We start from the raw sequence: 9,082 nt of genomic DNA on the forward strand, positions 1-9,082 counted from the left end.
ATGCCGAAGGGTAATAAGATTTTGGGAAAAGGGAAGTAAATGTATATTGTAGAAGTACAAATTATGAAAAGAAAATTTAGACCAATCATAAAGTCAGAACATATCTCAAAATTCGGTTGATGGCATGTCTGGGAAATTCACACTGTATGGAATAATCTGTACACTCATTGAACATTAATGAAATATGCATTTTTGTATTGCGTATGCGTCACTTCCTTTACGCTGATAAGAACGGCCATCCACAGTCTCTCGAATTCGAAATAGGGCCTCTGAAAATTTTTCTTTTTTGCGATTTTGGACAGCCCTAGCGCTGAAACTATGCACTTTTCGCCATAGATCCATATGAACCTTTTTTCTTATTTTGATGTGAGTAGAATCTCCTCTTAAAGTTTATCGGTATTGTTCATTAACACCCTGTGCATATACAAGGTGGCCCATTTTAATCTTTCCATGCAAATATCTCGAAAACGGTTAAACATAAATGAACCAAACAAAAACTCAAATAGGAAATGCCATGGAGCACACCGAATGTTGTTGTCGGGGTGCCCCCCAGGGCCGCTATTCATGGGGGCCCAGGTCCCAAATTTAAAATTTTAAATGGAAACATGGATCGAGTGGTATCTCATTCAATAGATCTTCAAGCACTAAACAGAGTTGTGGCAAAAGATTTTCTATATCTGTCGCCGCATTAAAAATGGCCCCCAAGACATGATGCCTATATCAGATAAAACGTCCAGTACCACAAAGTGGAAAAGGTTGAAGACAAATCAACAGAACAAAAAGTGAAACAGGAAAATGGCATTGAGCACATCGAATGATGTCGCGGTGTCCCCCAGGGCTGCCTTTCATGGGGCTCCAGTCACCATACTCAAAATGAGCGCCAAGACATGGTGCCTGAATCAGACCTGCAGTACCAACGGTTGAAATAAATAACCGAATGAAAACTCAAATAGGAAATGCTATGGGACACCGAATGGTATTGTCGTGGTGCCTCCAGAGCCGCACTTCATGGGTGCCCAGTGCCCAACTTCAAAATTTAAATGGAAACCTGGGGCGAGTGGCACCTCGTTCGGTAGATCTTTAAAAACTAAAGAGCGTTCTGTCAAGAGGTTGTTCGTATGGAGCACTGTTCTCAAAATGACCACCAAGACATGGTACCTGTATCAGATAGAGTCCAGTGCTCACAGAATGAAAACAGTGTTTGAAGATCTATCGAATGTGGGTATCACTCGCCCCTAGCGATGGGCGAGGGGGGGAAATAGTGGGAGGGAAAATATATTTTGGGTTTAAACCCGGTTTTTACCCAAATCGTATTTTCCCACCCAAAAAATGGGTTTAGTTAATAAACCAAAAATACGTTATTTTTGTTGATGTTTATTGCTTTTAATGTTCAGATTTTTTTTTTTTTTTTTTTTTTTTTTTTGTAAAATACAGGATGTGCCCATACTGGAAATTCATTAAGCCATACATCATAGCTTCGCCACGCGCTCTTTGTTGGCTCAACTTATAATCAATACTCCGTAAGTTAAAGTTAGAAACTACAATATTTGTGTGATATTTCTTGAAAATTAAGCAAACAATCGGAAGTGAGCCCGATCACGAAACCAATTGAGGTTAGTAAGCCCAAGCCCGAGTGAGCGTGAGTCTCGCAGAGAGTAATGAGTCTGAGCTCGATTAAAGGTAATGATTGTAAGTCCGAACGCAATTATTATTCGCAAGCCCAAGTGAAAGCAAGTCGAACCGAGGATAGTAAGCATGAGTCCCGTTGAGAGAAGTGACCCAAAGCGCGAACCAATTTGATGTTACAGAGCCCGAGCCTGATTGAGCGCAAGAACAAATGAAATTAACGAACACCATCTCGAGTAAGCCCAAGCGCCAATGAAAGTAATGAGCCCGAGCTCCATTGAAGGTAACGACGGGAGGTCTGAACGAAATTGAACACGAGTCCAATGAGCACTAAAATCAACGTAATTATAATTAACCTATAGAGAAATTACGGGCAGTGCGGGTCAGCCAATCTCCGTAATCATTGATATTTAGTGCTCATTGGACTCGTGTTTCTATAATCACGGACCGTAATCAGTGATAAGAACTAACTTCCCAATCAAACCCGAAATCAGTGATAAGAACTAACTTCCCAATCAAACCCGTAATCAGTGATAAGAACTAACTTCCCAATCAAACCCGTAATCAGTGATAAGAACGGACCGTAATCAGTGATAAGAACTAACTTCCCAATCAAACCCGTAATCAGTGATAAGAACGGACCGTAATCAGTGATAAGAACTAACTTCCCAATCAAACCCGAAATTATTGACATTTGTGGTTGAAGGTCCGTAGCTAGCCTTCACGATCATTATTTATTAGTCACTTTGTTACAATAGATTTCGTCATTCCATACGCAATTACAAACTTTATAAGCAATACACCATTATTAGAATAATTTGTATTCTCTTATTTTACACAGAAATCAATTGGAACGTCCATAGACTACTATTTTTGTTTCGTGTATTGTATTTGGGATTGTTTCCAGAAGTGTCATAAGTGATAAGTTCTGAAAAATATTTCTTAATTATCATAAAATAATAAAATTTATGAAAACTATTATTATATTCGTAAAGAAACTGTATTTTTTTCCTTGTCACAAGAGATACACTTTTGAATAAAAAAATAAGTCTAGGTATAAATTTATAAATAAAAAATAAGTGTAGGTAAAAGATATTTCTTTCTCATTATACGAAAAAAAAACTCATATTTTCCCAAAATGGGAAAAAAAAACCGGGTTTAAACCCAGGGAAAAACCAAAAATATTTTCCCTGTATTTTGCCCTTCACTACTCGTCCCACGTTTCCATTTAAAATTTTGAAGTTGGGTTCTGGGCGCCCATGATGGGTGGCCCTGGGGGCATCGCGACAATACGATTCGATGTGCCTCATGTCATTTCCTATTTGAGATTTTATTCGGTTAATGATTTCAACCGTTTTCATATTAGTGGTACTGGACGTTTTGTCTGATACAGGCACCATGTCTTGGAGGTCACTTTGAATATGGTGACCGGTATGAAAAATCTTTTGCCACAACTCTGTTTAGTGTTTGAAGGTCTATCGAACGAGGTATCACTATCCCCATGTTTCCATTTAAAATTTTAAAGTTGGGTCCTGAGCCCCTCTCAATGCGACCCTTGAAGGCACCGCGACAATACCATTCCCTATTTGAGTTTTCGTTCGGTTCATTTATGTTCAGCCGTTTTCGAGATATGTTCGTGGAAAGATTAAAATAGGCCACCCTGAATATATAAATGAGAAGCTAGCAGTGAAAATAGCAACACATTCCGAAACTTTCAGCCATCACTTTCCGTTTGGAGCTTAAAAGAAGTCAGAGCTTTGCAAAAGCAATAATTTATGTTGATTTTCTGAAGGTTGAAGGAAAACGATTCACCAAGCAAAATAATATCACATTTGTCAAGTAGGGAAGAAAACTGAAGGCAGGAGAAGAGAAGGACATTTTTGTCCTGCATTCCTCTTGAGACCCTTTTAAAAACACTTCCCTCCGTTATATGCTTTAGTTCATAGGGGTAAATAATATTGTCACATGTCACTTTGAAGAGTTTCAGTATGATTGGTTATTTTGGTAGCTATTGGTGCACCCCCTCAGATAATCCTGGATCCGGCCCTATATATATATGAGAATATATCTGTTTCTAGAGCAGGGTCACGGTGGATCAGTGGTGGAGTTCTTATCTCTAGTGTGTGGAATCCTCGTTCGATTCCCGGCCAAGTAAGTTTTGTCTTGCACAACATTGTGTCAGTGGGTGTAATCGAAATACTTCCGTTTCCTTAAACATTACTTCGCGTCGTCCTATTTATTGCCTTTCCCAGAGTTTATTTATGAGATATGAACAAACTCATTATGTATTACTTTCTGAAAAATAAATATTCTAAGCTAAACTTATAACCACCAGTAGTCTCCTTTTGTGCCTTTTATCGCAAGAAAGGGAAATAAATTATGCCACAATGTAAGGTTGGTAATGAAATATTTTTTTTAATACTAACACAGTCTTTGGTGCGAGCGGTGCCGCGTTCGATTCCCGACGGGGACACTCGTTGAAGAAGTGTAAAAGATTTTTCAGCCTAACCATTCTGTGTGAGGTTTTCTTAAATTTTCCTCATTTACACCAAACAAATCCCAGGATGGTACCTAACTATAGGTCCCAGGCCACTTCCTTTCTTCCCTTTCCTCGGATAGTGTGATCTCCAAGTGACGTCACCCCTCATACGTGACAGGCTAACATAACCATAGAAGCGCATGGCGCAGAAACCTAATTCCTAGTCTTAATACAAACACAACCAATGAAGCTGTTCACTTCGAAAAACGTTACATTCCATTCTTTGTCACCCACAAAATAAGAAGGGTTCTTGGGACTAATTTTACTTGAAATGAAACGGATCAAATAAAACAATACCATTTCAGAATGTAGTACTATTAAAGATTTGCCTAGCTGGGGGCTCCGCCCCCATACCCCTGTGTATGCTCGGCCAATAACATCGTATCTCTTATCTATCAGCCTTTGCATCAAGAGTGAATTTCGTACATTTGATGTTTAATTACATTTTCCTGAATTTGGCCCAGCTTGGGGCTTCGTCCCCTGACCTTACTCGGCCTACGGCCTCACACCTCTTAAACCCACAATTCTACTAAATTTCACCTTTCTTTTCCTATTTCAAGTAAGAGATAAGATTTTGTATCCAAAGGAAACGCCTATTTAAGTAACACGGGAATTTCTTCATCTCCCCCTTTATATCCCTTAAAACCTAAAAATATTCACTTGGCAATTTTCCTGTGGTTTAGTCGCGAAAGGCTACAATCATGTCAAATTTCATCATTCTAATCCTGCCAGAAGTGCCTAAACATTATGGGCTGTAGAAGATGTCGCATATAAATAACACGGGAAAGATTTTTCAGTTCCCTATAAAGCCACTCTAAAGTTGGAAATTTTTATTTTTATTGATTTACTTAGGTAACGCTAACAAAAACGTATAAGCATGCCTAATGCCAAGTTTCATTCCAAATCAGTGTACGTAAAAGATAAGATTATACAGTATGTCCAAAAAAACGCCATTTAAATAACATGAGAATTTCTTCATCTCCCCTTTTGACACCCTAAAAATTAGAAATATTCACTTTTCGCAATTTTTTGTGGGTTAGTCCCGGAAAGATATAATCATGGCAAATTTCAACTTTCCACGTCAACCGGAAGTACCCCTTTATTTAATGTCAGTTCATGTAATTTTATATATAGTTAGGATTAGAATAACGCAACGAAGAAAGTATATATATATATTTTGTATTGTTTGCAAAAGTAACAGGTCTTTCAGTGCATTACGTATCTTAATGAATATTTCGAACGCATTCCTTACTAGCAATGAAAATCAACAGGAAAGCAAAGTGTGAATCATATAGTAATAGTGTCTGATTCATCTGACATTCTTCTTAGTATTCTTTCGCTTACGCTTCCGCGAGTCGAAGGAACGCACTAATTATACCTGTATATTGTGCTGTGGGGTAAATTGATATTGACTATTCGAGCTTAATGTTTGAATAATATGCAAGTAATGTGTAACAAGTACCAGTGTCACGTGTACACCACGTGAAGGGGTTTGGTCTCCTTAGAGTGATTTCTTCATTTAATACAAGCGTCAGTTACCCGTTTCGCTGGATTAAAATTTTAAAAAAAACAGTGATATCTTTCGTTATTCATTCACTTTTTTACTATTAATGAAACGCTCTTGATATCGGTCAGTTTTGGTCATCTTAATATATCTTCCCCCTCTCCCCTCCCCCAATTGTGGGGCCAAATTTGAAATTAAATGGCATCGATAGTGTCACTGTTCATCTGAGCAACCACGAAAACTATGGATTCAACACTATGAAAAATATCAGTCATTTTTGTTCATTTTTATATATTTCCCCTCACCTTCCCTAAGTTGCAGGACTGCATTCGGATTTAAACGGCATCAGAAGTGTCACTGTTAATCTCAGCGACCCAGAAAACTATGGATTCGACACTAATATCGGTCAGTTTTGATCATTTTTAAATATCTTCCGCCTCCCCCTCCCTTTAGTTAAGTTGATTTTGAGTTTAACGTCCCGTTCAGCAGCGAGGCTAAGAGACGTGGACCTACTGATTAACGTGGAATCCAAACCACTTGAGCTCGCGTCAGGAATCGAACCCGGGTCTCTCATGCCAAAGGCGCGTACGCTAACCGAGGAGCTCTTCTCCCTCCTTTTAGTTGTACTGTCAAAGTGAAATGATAAAAACCAGCCCAGGTCCGTATTTCATGTATGTTGAAAATTTGATCGAGATTGGTGGGGGCTTCAAACCTTACGAAATCACAAACATAGTGACTTTCATTTTAAAATATCTAGCCATTCAGTTTATATATTTGTCTATATACTCTCTATATAGAAATGCTAAGTTTATATGTTTGTCTCCAATCCTTTCGAGAATGAGATCTCAGAAACCGCAAGTGCAAGAAAGTTGCCATTTTCACTTCCAAATTTTGTGTAGATTTGCCAGTTTTTATTCAAATTTTGAATAAAAAAAAACACGTCTTTATTTGTTCTATTCCACATTTTATGCGTCATTTTGACACTATTAGCAGATCGGAATATTTAATATTGCCACTAGAACGTTAAGAGTCTTCATCCCGGCGAAATTAAAATACCGCTAATTTTACAGTAATTATGTGATATCTTCAAATAGATAAAAGATAATCGAAATGTGGAACAAGAGCGCCCTAGACAATATTATTTTACATGAGATACCGTTATCACGACTCAATTATCTGCTTTCGATTTCGAGCCATTTTGAAAATCGGCATTTATTTTCGCGTTTCTAAACAGCTGAAAACGGAAAGCCACTAGGCGACCAGTAGAGGAGCTACGTAAAGCGGGTAGATGGACATTTCAGGCGCTTCGCTTCAATCTGAATAACAGAACCTTTGCAAGCTGGCAACTTCGAAGGCTTGTAGACCCATAATGAGGCGTACTCGGATATGAAATTATAAGAAAAAATATTTGCGTTTGGTATCATCTATCACTCATCCAAGTTTGCCACAAACTCCCCCAACAATCTGTACACTAAAATACTACAGATGTATGTTTGTCTGTAGCAAACTTGACGCTCCATATGATATCCTTACGCAGACACGACAAATTACACTGTATTGATTTTAACAGAATGGGTTAAAACTTCCCTACCTCATTCTACTCTACCCTACCCTACTCTATTATACCCTTTTGGAGCAGACCTAAAAATTGAAGATTTTTAAATTTTCATAGCTATTATTATGCTTTTTGTCGAAAAGCAGACGAACGACCAACTTCGCGATAAATGTAATAAACTCAATGGAACAGCTGCACTGTTTAACATTTAACTATCCTAAGTATCTGAACACTTGGTGCAATTAATAAGCGAGTCTTCTTCGAAGTGTGAATGACTAAATTTTCTGTGTCTTAGAAGCGCAATCTTTCGGCTTCTCCTACCCTAGTTTCCTGTTGAGATTTCTAAAGTCAAGATTTTATAGAAGCAGACCTGTTTGACTTTCTAGACCACAGTTTTATTTTGGTGACGCAAAGAAAGCGTCCCTACTACTTTATTTACAATATTATAATTGATAGACTACACAGAGAAAAATCCGTTCTCCGGACAGCGGTATATTGTACAAATATATGGTATCCTCTTGCTTACTATAGAAATCAGTACGTAGCATACGTTATCCGTATGCTACATAGGCACTTCCCTTAGATGTTACATCATGCAGTTGCAGGAAGTCTGACATCTAACAGTTTTCCGTATATCACATGCATATACTTATGTTACCTTCGTCAGCTATATGTTATACACGTCCATTTGTATGTGAAATCCTGACCGCCTACATTGTTTCATACGGAAAGTACGTATAGATGGAACACTTATACAGAAAGTATTATAAAACATGCGTTTCGAGTTGTACGTCTGCTGTACGTTAAGTCCAAAAACTACAGGAATTACGCATGTAACCTATCTTTTTAAGAACTCTATCTACATTTTTTTTTTTGCAGTGTACCTGTATACACTGAACCGAATTTCCTCTAGACCAATGGTACTCAACAAGAGTGTTAACGCCCTCCAGGGGACGTTCTCGTTTCCAAAGGGGGCGCTGGAACAAAAACAGGTGATGGAGGAGATAGATTATTTAGAGAGGGTTTGAAATTCCGTGACCTATTAGACTTTTATATTATTTGACGAAACCTACAATGCATTTTACAAATTATCAAAAGTGTTGACTTTTTATTAAATAATAATAATAATAATAATAATAATAATAATAATAATAATAATAATAATAATAATAATAATAATAATAATAATAATAATAATAATAATAATAATAATGAAAACAAATCGTTCGGTTCAACGTCCCACGATTATGCCTTTTAGACTAAGGGAGACAATGATTAAAGCTAGTGTGGCAGAGCGTTCACCTCTGGCGCATGAGGCCTTTGGTTCGGTTCCAGGTCACGCCAAGTGAACTTTGTGGTGGACAAACAACATGTGCGTCGGCTTTCTTGAGGTTCTTCCATTTCCTCCCACTTTTCTTCATTCCACAGTTTCACTCATTTCCCATCATCACCGTTTCCATTAACCGTGGGACGCAAACCTTAAAGATTTCATTTCATTTTAAAGATAGTGAGTAATTATGGAAGATTTGGTCGAATGAGAATGTGGGAGAAAATTCACGGACACGATGATGATGTCCACCACAAACTTACGTAGCCAAGGATTCTACCACTGTGCGAATGTACTCCATTATTATTATTATTATTATTATTATTATTATTATTATTATTATTATTATTATTATTATTATTATTATTATTGTTATTATTATTACTATTTCCATTCCTCATCTGAAAAGTGACCTAGTAATATAAGGGATATTCAAGAAAGTTGGTAGTGCATGGATGGATTGGGTTAAGTTGAAAAAGGCATTATGGACTATCGCAGACACCTAAGGGAACCCTAGGGTCGAAGAGGTTG

The sequence above is a fragment of the Thermobia domestica genome, chromosome 17 (genome assembly GCF_964235325.1).
Source record: "Thermobia domestica chromosome 17, izTheDome1.hap1.1, whole genome shotgun sequence".
NCBI classification, from domain to species: domain Eukaryota; kingdom Metazoa; phylum Arthropoda; class Insecta; order Zygentoma; family Lepismatidae; genus Thermobia; species Thermobia domestica.